This window comes from Protopterus annectens, chromosome 5.part1 (genome assembly GCF_019279795.1).
Source record: "Protopterus annectens isolate FY-2018-M chromosome 5.part1, PAN1.0, whole genome shotgun sequence".
NCBI lineage: Eukaryota > Metazoa > Chordata > Ceratodontiformes > Protopteridae > Protopterus > Protopterus annectens.
The window spans coordinates 304,862,965-304,878,541 of record NC_056736.1 but is presented as its reverse complement, the minus strand read 5'-3'; positions in this window follow the sequence as shown (position 1 = coordinate 304,878,541).

Genomic DNA, 15,577 nt, shown 5'->3' with positions numbered 1-15,577 from the left:
TTTACTTCTCCAAGGATGATGCCACAGTACGAACAGATGCCTGACTAGTAATTGGCTTAGTTTCTGGTGTCATTCTAAGGGGTACAGTGTTTGTCAACATGGAGGGTGATGGTTAACAGGCCACACTGCTTTGTCAGGGATGGTCTGCTCCTCTCCCCTCATTTGTATGTACGTATGTATGTATGTCTGTATATACAAATGTAATAAACAAAATGTGATGGTGTGTGTGTGTGTGTGTGTGTGTGTGTGTGTGTGTGTGTGTGTGTGTGTGTGTGTGTGTGTGTGTGTGTGTGTGTGTGTGTGTGTGTAGAAACTCAAAAGGCAGGGACCAGGCTGTGAATGGTTGCTGATAGGCACATAACAGTGGTGGCAACAATGCTCTCTGTTCATCACTGGCCAAAGTGTTCTACTCGTAAACTGCACTTTGCTGTCCATGATTTTGGGATAAAAGAGGTGGATTTACTTAACAATACTTTGAGTTACAGATGACTTTTACTTCTGAAATGCATGTAAACTCACATTCTCTAACTCTTGCCAACTTCTCAACTTCTAAGTGCTATTTTAAAGTACCCCTTATTTTCTTTAATTATTTCTGGATTTGTTTATGATTTTGGGGGTAAGAAGTTGAGAGTTATGGTACTGCTATGTAGCCCAACAGCACTGAACAATGACTGATGCATGAAAGAATAACTGAAAACTGCAGAAGTTTGACTGCAGCATATATTATACAAACCTCCCCTCCAAAAAGAAAAAAAATGTTAGTATTAGTGAGCAGACATCAATTAAATCAAGAGCTATCATTAGTTTAACAACATCAGCTGTATCTAGCATGAAGAAAAATTGTACAACTGGGAGTGAAAGTTCTGTGCTTTCTAATAACCGGAATCGCACATTGCATACTGCATTTACAAATCGCAAAAATGCCGATGTGCAATGCAAATGTTACTGCTATGTAAGAATTAAAGAACATGAATGCAGTATAAATTAGAGTACATAATAAATAAGAAAAAGTAAACATAACCTAGATAAAAAAGTGCATCAAAATTGTTTTGCAACAGCACTACAAGCATCTGCAGGTGTTCCCAAGAACTAATGAATGCATTTACCGCAGCACCACAAATCACTTAAACACAACATTAGTTTAAAAGTGTACCCTATAAGAAAGAATTAAAATTGGATCTTTCAGCAATGAAGCTTTGTTACTTACAGTTGCACAGGACCAAAAAGCAGACTTTTTCACTTGCAGGGAATAAAAGTGTGACTGGGGCAAGGTGTAAGCAGACTTCTAAGGAAACATAGTGCAGTAGTGGGAGGTGAGATGGTAACGCTTAGCTCTCAGTCTGAGATAGGGATCTGAAGTTTCAACTTCTACAGTGTCTCACTGAGGTTTCATACTGTTTATCAGAAAATGCCTATTCATGGAAACCCTTTCATACTATTAAAATAATTAGAGTAATATTTAAAATTTGTTCATATTTTGGGTCTTTTGATGTTCACTTTCAGCCTGAATCTTTTGCAGAGAAGTTAGGAGGCATGGCAAGGAAGTGATCTAAAGAAGATAACTACAGTGCAACTATATTGCTGCATTTAGGCATTTAAGTTTTTTTTTTTTATTTCATCACAGTGAATTTTTTTTGTAAAGCTCAATATTTCTCTAAGTGAATTCTATTGAAATGATTAAAGTAGAGGGAAGTGATCCAAGGCTAGAACAGACATGGAGAGAGATCCGTGCCTGAGGGAACCAAAGCACTGTAGTGCTTGTTTTCCACTGAGAATAAAAATCAGGCCTGGAAAGGTGAAGCAGGGTCATATTTAAAGAACCAAAGACAGGGAAGGGGTGTGTATAGTGACATCATACTGTGGGTGGTACTACCTGTAAAAACTGAGTGCGGAACGCTCCAGAAGCAGAAAAAGTGAATTTACACAAAAGGAAACAGAAACATGCAGGCAAAGTACAATAGGTTAAATGTATAGAACCCAAGCTATGTATTAGTGGAAAAAAAAAAGTGTTCTGCAAGCTGCATCTTTGACACTCTCCCTTTAAGAATTCTGGTCAAAACCAAATAAACTTGTATTAATGAAATTCACTTAGAAATTTTTTGGAAAACCATAGATGCTGTGACAGTGTACATTTTCTGAGTAAAAAAAGTAAGAAATGCTAATATCTGGAATTATTGGCTGGATTAACAAAAAAAAAAAATTCATGCTAGAATTCACTTTGGGTATTGGGTGTGGTGATTTACATGGTGTTAGTATGCAGTGTCGTCATGCAAGTTATACGGTTAGCTTGTTGTGTAGTAAATTGCTACTCAGTAACAGCATATTAAGATAGATCGTCAACATTTTTAATCATTTTGCATTATTCTGCAGATATTTATTTGGAGATATTCAGGAAGAATAGGCTATATACACTCTGATGACCTTCCCTCACCTTTTATTAGCAACCAGATGAATAAATGATGTTGGCACCAAACAAGTGGTTAAAACAAATAAATGACATTTCAGTGTGCATGGTAACAGATATGTAGACAAGCACAGCTGTGCTTCTTAGTGGCCAGATCTTGCAGATCAGTGGATGGAAACTAAAGTTCCCATTTTGGAATGGTATATCAAGTACATATCAAATAATTTTCGTACATATCAAATAATTTTCTTGGGTGGCGAAAGCCAGGGTAGCTTTTTGGCTAGGCTTATATAGGCCCTAGGGCCAATAGCCTAGTACCAACCTATGAACCTATGAATCTATAAACATGACTACACAGCTGATGCAAGCATTGCAGGAAAAATAAAACACATTGCAACTATATGTAGCACTTTTCATAACTTATCATCTTTATATCAAAGCAACCATGCCACTAGGTAAAATTGTTGTAATCCTCACCTGCACTATTCTAGCCTACATTACATCCTACCAAACAGCTACAGTCATAATCCCCAACCATTTCCACTGCACTCTCACATCAACTCCCCTCCAACACCCACTGCATAATTTCATTACAACAACCAATAACTACCTCTTCCCAGTACAACTACTCAATTACCAAACTCCCACCACATTTGAACACAAAATTTCCATAAAATACAACACATTTTTACTGTACATATAAAACATATTCTCAACACTCTCTTTAAACTTGCTCTCAGTGGAGATGTGCACCCCAACCCTGACACCACAATTACCAATATCTACACAAACTCCCTTCCAACCAACTCCCCCAAAACTTAACTCACAAGCAACAAAAACCCAAATGACCTCCTCATTATGTCTCTTAACATCAGAAGCATCTGTAATAAAATCCAAGACCTCCATGCTTACATAAGCCTCTACTCCCCTGACATCCTTATCCTAACTGAATCATGGCTCAAACCTCACATCAAAAGCGAGGAGATACTCCCACCTGGATAGAACATCCTCCATAAAGACAGACTATCCAGAAAAGGAGGAGGTGTGGCACTGATATACAAACACCACCTCAATATCCATATTCTCACCAAATCAGCTCCCCAGTTTGAAAAGGAAGAAATACTTTATACCACCCTCAAATTAAACCCTAAAAAAATCAATCAACATTATAGGGTGCTGTTTCCCACCAGGCCAAAATATACCTCTCCCTGAAAACCTACTAGACTGGGCCAATCTCTCCTTACCCCAAGAAAATATCAACCTCGGGGACTTTAACATCAATTGGCTATCCTGCAATAGCAACCACCCAGCCCTCCACCTAAATCTCCATGTTTTTTTCAGCTAATACAAACCCCCACTAGGATCAATAAAAATCCAAATAACCACACCATTCTTGACTGGGTCTTAGCTAACAAAGCCCCTCATACCTATCTAGCAGGCTGCTTACCTGACTCCCTCAGTGACCATTCCCCAACCTTCCTACTAAAAAAATCACATTAATGATTGCAAACCCATTACTCGCAGGCTTATTTGCAACAAAGCATATTTTAACCCCAACTCCTTCACCTCTTCCCTCCAGAATGTAAACTGGTCACCTCTAATGCACCTCAACCTAGAGAAGCAGTCCATTTCTTTAACAGTACCTTCCTCAGCATCCTTAACTCCCATGCCCCCTTGAGAAACAACAAAATAAGAACTAAGACCTCCACCTGGCTACAAAATCCCACCAGGGCCTTATGAAAACTAGGGATAAAACATGGGAATGCTGGCACACAACTAAAAAGCCCTCAGATAGGCAACTTTTCCTTGAACTATGTAGCAAGGTCAAAAAGCAAGTAAAAGCAGACAAAGCCCTGTTCTATCAGACATCCCTAAACTCCTCCCAAAACAACCCCAAGCAATTCTGGTCCACAATTAATTCTATACTCTGCCCAGGAAAAGTAAGCACACCCCCCCCACCAACCACCCCTCTCTCCACCAGTAGCATTGTTGATTCCTTCAATAAACAGTTCATAGAATCCATGGTATCCTTAAAAAAAAACACTTCCCTACACTAATTCCCCCCACACCCAAACCAAAACCACCCTTCTCTACCTTCTTTCTCTCCACAGTACCGGCCTCCTACATAAAAAGTCTCCTGACAAAACTAAAACCCACAGAACTAGCAGCTGACTACCTCCCTGCTGAATACCTAAAGATAGCAGCTGATGTCCTAGCTTATCCTATTTCCATATTAACCAACCACTCCATATCTGAATCCTATGTACCCACGCTATGGAAAATATCACACATCATTCCCCTCCACAAAGGTGGCCCCTCCACTGACCTCTTCAACTACCGCCCCATTGCCATCCTCTCCCCCCTCTCCAAGATACTCAAAAAATGCATCAACTCACAAGTCTCCAAATTCCTCCTTAACAATAACCTCCTCTCCAATACCCAGCATGGTTTCAGATCAAACCACAGCATGACAACTGCTCTCCTCTCCGTCACCAACACTATCCTCCATCACAGAAACATGGCCTCCTCTCCCCTGCTGTATTCATGGATCTATCTAAAGCCTTTGACATTGTGTCACACAATCTACTACTCTCTGCTCTATCTGACCTCTCTTTCTCCACATCAGCTGCAAACTGGTTCCGCAGCTATCTACAAGGCCGCCAGCAATTAGCCATCTGGGGCAACAATCTATCCACTCGTCTTCCTGTTACTCTCGGGGTTCCCCAAGGCTCCATCCTTGGCCCCGTACTTTTCTCCCTTTTCACCAACAACATGCACACTGCCACCAAACATGCCTTCCTCATACAGTACGCAGATGATTCCACCCTCATCTGCTCATCCCCAAATCTAACAAAACTCCAACAGATCACCCAAGAATCTTTCTCTTCAGTTGAAAGCTGGCTATCTAATGCCCAGCTTCTCCTCAATCCAAATAAAACCAAACTCCTCATCTTCCAATCCTCCAAATCTACCCCAAACAACCCACATTTCACTCTTCAAGCCTAGGATAATATCTCAATTTCACCAACAGTACACACAAAACTACTTGGTGTACAGATAGACAATAATCTAAAATCTGACACCCACATATCACTAACAATAAAAAAATTCACAAAAAACTGGGTGCCTTATATAGAAGCTGCCAATACCTCACCAAACCAGCAAGAATCTCTATCACCAATTCCCAACTAATCTCCACCCTACTCTACACATCACCCATACTTACAAATCTTAGACAGTCAAACCTAAAGAAACTTGAAGCCTGCTACAATAAAATCACAAAATTTGCCATTGGTACCTCTTACCGCAGCCACCACTGTGTCTCCCTTAGAGACCTTGACTGGCTTGAACCCTCATCTCCTACACCAAACTCAACTCACCTTTGCTCATAAACTAGTAAACCACCTCTCTGAATCCCATTGTTCCATACAATTCTCCAACCCTACCACTCTTCCAGACCACTACGCTGCTGCAACAAAAATCTACTCCAGGTCACCAAAGCCAAAAACTCAGCAGGTGAAGCACTATTTTCCTGCACTATATCCAAGCTCTGGAACAACCTTCCCACTACCATAACTACCCTTCCTTCCTGCAGTCTTTTCAAGACTGCACTTAAATCTCACCTAAATTCTCACTGGCTTTGTCCTTGTCCTAACCCAGTCTAATTAACCCCCCCTTTCAACCCTTCTCTCCTTTCCCAGATTTACATAGAGTATTCCCTCTATCACTATAAAACTGAACTGAAGATTACTCGCTGTTTGTTAATCCTTCCAGGATTTAGTTATTCATTTAGTCTATTATTATTGTTATCTAGTTACTGTTTAGAAAATTTGTAGCACTGTGTTTTACTTCTTATTTCTCAATTGTACCTAATTTGCTCCTGTATTTCTCCATGTCATGATCACCGCTACTGCATTCATACCTTGATCGTTATTGTTTACCATTTACCGTGTTATTCTGTGGAGCTTTTCTCCCCGGGCCTCCGCTGAAAAAGGACCTGTGTCCAGTTGGAATCTCCCAGTAAATAAATGTAATAAATAAATAAATAAATAAACAAATCAAATCAATCAATCAATTATATAGGTTTAGATGATATACTACTTAGTAGGACATAATTCTCCTCGTTTATTTATTTATTTATTGACATTTGATTACTGGGAAAGTCTGACTGGGTAGGAGCCCATTTACAACAGAGGCCTGGGGATAAAAGCTACAAAGTATTACTGAACATTTTAAGAACAACTATTTTACAATCTTTAAAAATAATACAAAAAACAACTTATAATTATATCAAATTGGACACAAAAGGGAAACACTGGTTAAGTATAGATACAAGGTATATGACAATGATTTAATATTTAGAGAAATTTTAGCCATTTTATAGAGAAATTAAAGGTAAGTTAGTATAATACAAACAGGAGTTGCAATATGAAGTGAGAGAAAAGCCAGCTTATGGTATATTTAGACAGAAAGCCATGGGAAAAGAATTGATAGAAGTAAGGAAGTGAGTGAAGAAGAGAGAATAAGGCAGTGTAAGATACAAATATGTATTTGCTCTCATTTAGAGATATTATTTATCCTTGTTTTGAGCAAGAACAAAGACAGATTTTGGCTAGGAAGTCTTTCAGAATGGTTTTGAATGATGGGAGGAAATTTATTGATCTGATGGATACATATAAGGAGTTCCAGCTGTTAGCAAAATGGTACTCGTACAGGCAACGTCCAACAGATTTGATAGGTTGGCGGACAGCCAGGAGTTTTTGGTCATTATATTGTAATGATCAACTGGGAACATAGATGTGTAGAATGTTATTTAGTACTGGACAAGCAGATGGATGACGGATAATTTTATTGGTGGTAAGAAGGTGTGTATATGATAGTTACTGGGGTAGTTATAACCAATTTAGGTTTTTTCAGTGGTGGATTCTGAAAGGGGTATTTGCTGCAAATTTAGCAACTTTATTATAGAATTGTTCAAATTTTGATTTTTGTGAAGCCTGAAGGTTAGTAAGGATGTGAGAGCCATAAAAACATGTGGGTTGGTGATAAGTAGTGGCAAGTGTAGTTGCAGTTGCATCAGTGAGAAAGTTTTTGAGTATATAAAGCATCCCTACTTTTTGATGAGTTTTTCTTATGCAATTTTGTATATGTAGGTCAAATGTAAGATTATTGTCCACTATCATCCCTAATAATTTGCTATGAGAAGAGTGATTTTGATGGTTGTATTATCAAAAGAAAGGACTTTAGTTTTTATTTTTTTCATGAGACAGGGATTTGGGGGAAAGTAGAAGTTTTTGTAGTAGTTCTTTTTTTTTAGGTTGAGCATGAGTTGTGAGTTACAAAGCCATGTTTCAGTGGCAGTTAAAGCATCCTGAGTAATTTTTTGGATGTGTGTCATGTTGTCAGATGTGTAAATGAGTGTGGAGTCATCTGCGTTCTGCATTAGGGAGTCCAGGTGTGTAGATGTATGGAGGGTGTTGGTGATAATGTTTAAGAGGAGGGGACCAAGTATAGAGCCTTTTGGTACAGCAGTGGTGATTGGGAGCTATGGAGAAAGGATGGAGTGCTATTTTACTCACTGATATCTATTAGACAGGTAGCTTTTGAACTGTGGAAAGGTGGACTATGAGAAACCTAATGAAGACATTTGAAGTAGAAATTTGGTGTGACAAACTGTGGCGAAGGTTTTAGACAAGTCTTAGAAATAAGGAGGAGACTAGTTTGCCATTATCTCTAGCTTTACTGATAGTCTCCATATATGTTAGAAGTGCATTGTTAGTACTATGGGAAGGATGGAAGCTGTGTTGTTTGGGCGATAGAAGTTCTTCCTGCAGGAGATAAATTAGCAGTTGTTTTTGAATATATTTTTCAAGTATTTTGGAGAGTGAGGATAAGATTGTTATAGGTCTAAAGTTAGTAATATCTGTTCATTTCTTATTTTGGGCAGAAGGATAATGTCTGACTTTTTCTAGTGCTGTTATTTTAAGGCATTTGCTTGGAAGGTCATCAGCTGAAGCAGAGCATGGTTTGAGTTTGTTTCATAGTAGTTTTATATAGGATGTGCGGACAGGTCTTTAGGTGAAAATGAATGTGGTGATATGTAGCTGTTGGGCAGGGTTAGGATTAGATGTTGGGGAATCCTTGGTTAGTGATACTATACTATCTATGAAATAAGAGTTTAATTAAATTGCAGTTTTGAGTAATGAGTCATTAGGAGGGGGGGTTAGGGTTGAAATTTTGGCTGGGATGCAATATTTCTTTAATGGGTGTCCAGAATATTTTAGGGTTGTGTTTACTGTTATTCTGAAAGTTATTATAGTATGCTTTTTTTGTATTCATTAATTTGCTTTTTAGTACAATTGCAAAGCATTCTGACGTTTTCAAGATACTGTGGTGTTTTATATTTTTGCCATAATTTCCATGTTTTTTCTCTATCCTGCATTAGCATTCTACTCTTTTTGGATAGCCAAATTGCATTGTTTTTAGTTTCTTCCTTCCAGGAGGTGTAATACTATTTAGGATTAAGTTCCATTTAATAGATGATAGGGGAATAATGAACATTTTTGTGTCAAATTGGAAAGGTTGAGTGTTGTTTTACAAACATGCTGTTTAAGTAGATACGTGAGATGTCTTATTAATTTCTCCAAATCTTTTGGGTTTCTAATACCAGGATGGGAATGGACCTCATTCACAAGTCAAAGTATGATTAAAATTCATGAAATTAGTATTGTTTCAGTCTTTGATGTCAGCCAGAAGTGCTCTTCGCAGCACCTGCAATGTGCCCAGTAATGACTCCTTCTGCAATCTGTATGGTGTTACATGTATTGGTAACATTTATAAATACAACTGTAGATTTTTTTTTATAAGACCCGTTACTCCTACTACTATTGGAACTGTCTGGGTATCTTTCTTCCACATTGCTCTTGTTTCTGCCTGCAAATCCTGATATTTTATAACTCTGTGTCTCTCTGTATGCAAGACACTGTAGTCACTGAATCCAGCAACTTCAACGATTGATGATACTTTTGTCTTCTTTCGTGGACCACTATATCTGGGTTTCTCGTATCTGCCTTTTGAACTGTTGGTAATGGGGTGATCCCATGTGATGTAGACTTTATCATTTTTCTATGATGCTTTGTCACTCATGTTTCTATTGTTTTTCAGCTACTTCAGTATTATAATGTTTGCACAATCCCCAGTGCAAAAGTATTGCCACATTATTATGCCTTTCAGTATACAGTCCTTCTGCCATTAGTATGTCACAACCAGCAACAAGTTGTGCAACTGTTTCCAGTTCTGTTTTACAAAACCTATATTTGTCTGTTTCTCCCACATGTTCATTGGACTTTGTAAACCAACATGTACGTAGTACATTATCTTGGGCCACCAATATTAACCTTTCATCTTTTGGTTGGAATTTGTGTCTCCTTAACCATTCCTGTGTTTGATCCTGATCAACATGAGTTTCTTCCAGAAGTTTTCTATACTTGCAACTATATTTATATTTCTTTCCTTTCATCTGATCCTTCACCTTATATTCTTTCTTTTGTTTTTGGCACATTCATTTGCTACTTGATTTCTATCTACTTCTGGATTAATTTCCATCCCTGCTTGATGCCGATACGCTTCTGCTAGACTAAGCAGGGAAGTTATCTTAAATTTATCCTCCTCATATTTCAAAACTTTCACTGCATTTGGGTCTTGTAAGGTCAGCAGATAATTATGCAGTTCCAACATTGCAGATCTATACATGTAATCAGTTTCAGGGAGGCCCATACCTCCTTCAGAACGGGAAATATATAATCTTGATAAGCACTGATTTTTATAAATCATTTGATGAGCATGAAGCATCCTTCTTGTTTTCCTATCTAATCTATCCAACACCTTTTGGGGCAGGCAATCACTCCAAAACTGTAAGTCAGGACAGGAAGACCAAATTGGTTTATAGCTTGAACTTTGTTCCGAGATGTTAACGCTGTTTTCAGGATTAATTTAAGTCTTCTAAAATATTCCTTACTGAGTTTTATTCACATTTGTTCATGTTTTATTGATGATCCTTCATCAATCCTGAAATATTTGTATACTCCCTCTTGCTCAAGTTCTTTTATATCAGATTCTTGTCCCAAACTGATGTTTTCTTGGTGTGCAACCTTCCTGCTGTAAAGGTTGCTTTTGCACATTTATCAAGACCAAATGACATTCTTACATCATCTGAAAAATTTTTGACTACTTGCAGCTGTGTTTTCAGTTTCACATCTGATAAGCTATACAGTTTTAAATCAGCGACAAAGAGAAGATGAGAAGTTTTTACACTTTGTTACTTTCTGGGAGCCAAATTATAGCCATGACCTAATCTGTTAGACAGCTTAATGGGTTAAGGGCAAGGCCAAAGAGCAGCACTGACAGAGAGTCATCATGGAATATCTCCCTTTGGATTTTTATCCCTGGAGTAATAATTTGTCCTTTACCATGGCTTAACTCCAAAGTGGTTTGCCACTGTTTCATGGTCACTGTGATGTAGTTTACCAGTGTAGGGTGTATCTTATACATTTGTAAACACTCTTTTATCAATGAATGTGGGATACTGTCAAATGCTTTTTTGTAGTCTATCCATGCCATACTTAGATTCTTCCCCTTTTTACAGTTCTAAAGTATGACTTTAACACCAAATTATCCTTTGTTCCATATGACTTCTTTTTATTACCCTTTTGTTCTATTGCCATGATTGAGTTTTTTTCTAAATGACTATAACCTCTGTCGGCATCAATTCCAGTGTATAGTTTATACGTCATTGGAAGGCAAGTTATTGGCCTATAGTTTTTGGGGTAGCTTGCAGGTTCACTCTTAAGTAGGAGCATTGTTTTTCCTGTTGTTAGCCAGGCTGGTGTCTGTTCGTTGTGCGCATACAAATAGTTCTTAATCATGGCCAGAAGTTAGGTGCTGCATCTAGGCCTGGGATTTTCCAATTAGAGGCTTTTTTAACTTTGTTTCAGTCTCTCTGGCCATTACTTCATCCTATTTCATATCCTATACATTTGAACTTCTTATTCTTTCTTTTACTTCTTCTAACCATTTAGCATCTTTGCTATGTTCCACAGGATCTTCATAAATATTTCTCCAGAATGTATCTACTTCTTCTTTTTTTGGTGGTCTTTCAGTTTCTTTTACCTTATTTCCAAATTCTCTAAAAAACTTTTTATGGGTCATCAAATTGCATATTTTGTACTTTTCCTTTATATTTATCTGTGTATCTTCTAAGTTTTTCTGCCTATGTTGATATTTTAAGTTTATTATTTTGTGATAGTGCATGATAAATCATGACCCGTTTGCTGTTATAATACTGTGCACTGCTTTTTATCAATCTATCTTTCTGAGTATTTTTTTTTATCTGTTCCCTCTTCTATACTCTTCTAACAGTGACACTTCTTATCTTAATTGCTTTATAGTTTTCTCTATTCAATACTTCCACGATGGCATTTGATTTCTCCCTGTCCTTTCCCTTACTGTCCTGTGTTCTTGTGGTAGGACTTTATCTGTTATTAATTTGACTACACAGTAATGTATTCTATTTACTTCTGTTATGTCACATGAATCTCTATGACAGTCTTACTGTGTTCATTTAAATTATTAAACTTCTAACTTTTTGGGTTTTATTGATCTTCTGCAATCTGTTTCTTTCACTGATTTTAATATGTCTATCCATCTCTATTAAATCAAGCAACTCTTCTTTTAGATCATTTTCTTCTAAACTGAGGGCACATTCTTTGTTTGCCATTTCCTGCTGGTGTTTTATAGAAACTTCCAGAGGTTCTTCCTGTGCCATGTTCTCTTACGTTTCACCCTGTGTTATCCGTTGCTCTTTCATATGGGAAATCACTAGCCTATCACTCCCTGACATAGACTCAGTAAGAGTTGGCACAGTTTCCTGTTCTTTCCCTTGTTGTATAGCTCCAACTGAACTTTTGTACAGGTTTCCTGTGTGAGGCTCCAAATTATCTTCATATGTCAACTGATTAAATGCTTACTGCTCCATTGGTTTCTCCTTAATTTGAGTTTCCATTGCTCTATCCTGTTGTGTTAGATTTGAGTTAAGTTTTCTACACTTTGCAGGTAATCCGTAATCTCAGTTTCTATTTCTTTAAATTCTCCATTAGTTATCCTCTTTTCTACTTTTCCTCTTTGTTTTTTTTTTTTGTATTGTGAAATTTTCTATATCTGGATGTCTTTGTATTTCGCTTCAAATAGCTTTGGTGCTGTTCTTTTTGCATTGATTAGTTTTGCTTTCTCCTTTGCATAAATATTGTACCATATTAAATCTCTTTTTCTTTTACATGTCCATATTTATTCTTCAGATGTCTCCTGCTCCTCTTGCTTCTCCTTACTTTGGGGATTAGTTAATCCACCATGCTGTGATATGACCTTTGTTAGACTTTCTACACTGAATCCTTCACTTCACAAATATTTCATAACTTCAGCTTCTATTTTTTAACTTCTGCTTGGCTAATCTTCTGCTCTACATTCCCTCTTTGTGATCTTATTTTTTCATTGTGAAATTTTCCATATCTGGATGTCTTTGCCTATATTTCTCTTTGAATATCTTTGGGGCTGCCTTTTTGTGTTGATTAATTTGGCTTTCTCCTTTGCATAAATATTGTACCATATCAGATCTCTCTTTCTTTCCCATGTCCATATTTCTTTTTTATACCCTTCTAATGTCTCTAAATTTTATTCTTTAAATTTTCGCACTTCCTTAGTCACTTATTTTTCCAAACAGCACAAGGTTTCTTGGTCTATATAGTGTTTTTCCTGGATCTTTTGTATTAATGAACACAAATTTTTATTTGAAGCTTCTGACAGTTTTTCCTTTTGTCTTGTTGTATGGACCAGGAGATGATCAATGAGACAGTCAGACATTGTACAAGTGGTGGTGTATTTGCTAGAGTCTGATATTAGGATCCAGTCTAATAAAGAATTTGATGTTTTGCTATTGTTGGGGTTATTAATTCATTGTGAGAAACCAAATAAGCTCATGCTAGATTCAGGAGAGTTAGAGTTTATGTCCCACCAAATGACATTCACATTACCTAGTAGTATTTTTCTTGTAGAATTGTTATGGATATCCAGTGTAGGATATCTTCCACTATAGCTGTGTTGTCACTAGGAGAGATGCAAAAAACAATAATACACATTTGCTTATAATTGTTAAATTTCAGGAAAGTAATACAAAATTCTGTTGAAATGAATTTTGGTATTGGTTTGTTGTAATGGGAAATGTGGTAGTTGTTGGGAAATATTAAAGCAATACCACCACCTTTCCTCTTTATAAAGTTATTACGGATGACATTATAGCTGGGAGGAGTAATTTCGGAGTTGTTATGGTAGGCTTAAGCCAAGATTAAGTTACAGAGAGAATATTGGGCTTATGCTGGGTAATCCAGAGATGTAGTTCAGCAACTTTATGTTTTATTCTTCTAATATTTATGGCAGCAAAAGTTACATTACTGAGGTTGGGGGTTGACCATTGTAGGGTTACAGTAGTGTGTAGAACAGAATTGCCTTGATATTCATTGTGATAGGTGGGGCCAGGATAAGGGTTAATGTCTTCTCCAAGAAGGACTTTAGTATTTTCTCCAGACAAAACCTCAAATGAAGCTTCAACAAGTGACTAAAAATGATGCCAAACACTAACACTGTTTGGTCTACTCTGTATTAAGCTCTTTTGTCTTTACAAGACTTCTTTAGAATACAAAGTATCAAACACTTCCTGCCATTTAAGCAACCTTATCATTACATGACTACCTGCTTTACATTGCAAACTTAAAAAAAAACTTTTATTTAAATATTATTAGTAAAACTTCACTTTACTATTTAAAACATTAAAACTATGCAAAAAAATCCAATATTAAAATAATTTGCATCTAATAATAAAAAATGTTATTCCTCCTACCATTAAAAATTTTATGTATCAATTTCAGTGTACCTCTTAAAGAGATACTATCATTTATTCCCAGAAAAACAGTAGCATTTAATTTCAGTTACTATTTCATTTCTTTTTCCTTTTAAAAATGCATCATAATAAACCCCCATATCAATAAAAACACTATGACAAAAAACATGAACTTCCTAAAATCTTTGCATATTAGACTATGTCTATACAGAGCGTTGTACTTATCTTTCTTTTTAATGTAATTTACTGAACTTCCTAATAGTCTTTCTTATATAAAATGGTTCACATGAATTACATTGAGCTATATAAATCTCGTAAGAATTACAGTGTAAATATCCAGAACCAAAACTTTTCTCCCATGATGTTATTGTAATACATGTACCTTCCTGTATAGATCTACAATAAGAACAGTTACCACATCTATATGTACCTCTTTTTTGTTGTTGCTTCTATTAACTTTTACTGCACTGCACTCAAAAGAAAAGCTTGTTAAATTGCCAGTACTTATGGAGAGTATTTTTCCACTCCAGGTTGTCTCTCTGCTGCCCATTTTGAAAAGAAAATCTAAACTAGAATGTCTAGAATGTAGAGTTGGAAGTAAAGCATGCGTTTCCTGTAACAACAATTGGACATGTATAATACAGTGACTCAGTAATACAGGTAAAATCAGTAATTAGTTTCATATGAGCTGATTCCTTGAAGTCTCTCTCATTTTGATGGGTCTATATTAAAACCCTGAAAGGACTAAATAGCGAATGTATGTACATCGACACATAAAGGTCGATGTACATACAGAGCGAAACACCTAAAGGGTGAAAACCGGAACACCAAATGTGTTTCATCATCAGAATGTGCCACACAGTTAAGAAAAATTTAAACTAATATATTAAATTAATTAGCTTTTGCAGGGGGGCTTTGCCCCCACACCCCCCTACTTAAATATACCAACTCCGAGACCGCACTACAGTGGGGAAAAGGATATATTTCCTTATCCCCACCACTGTGCTGCTGGCTAAGAAACACGTTCAGCATTCCGGTTTTCGCCCTTTAGGTGTTTCGCTCTCTATGTACATCAACCTTAATTTGTTGATGTACATACATTCACCCTTCTGATCTTTCAGTCTAGCGATATAGACCCCATTTTGACAAGGAGTATGGCCTAACTTGAATATGTACAGGTGGTCAGGTGGTTGTGGGCTCATGTAAGGTACACAGGACTGGTTAAT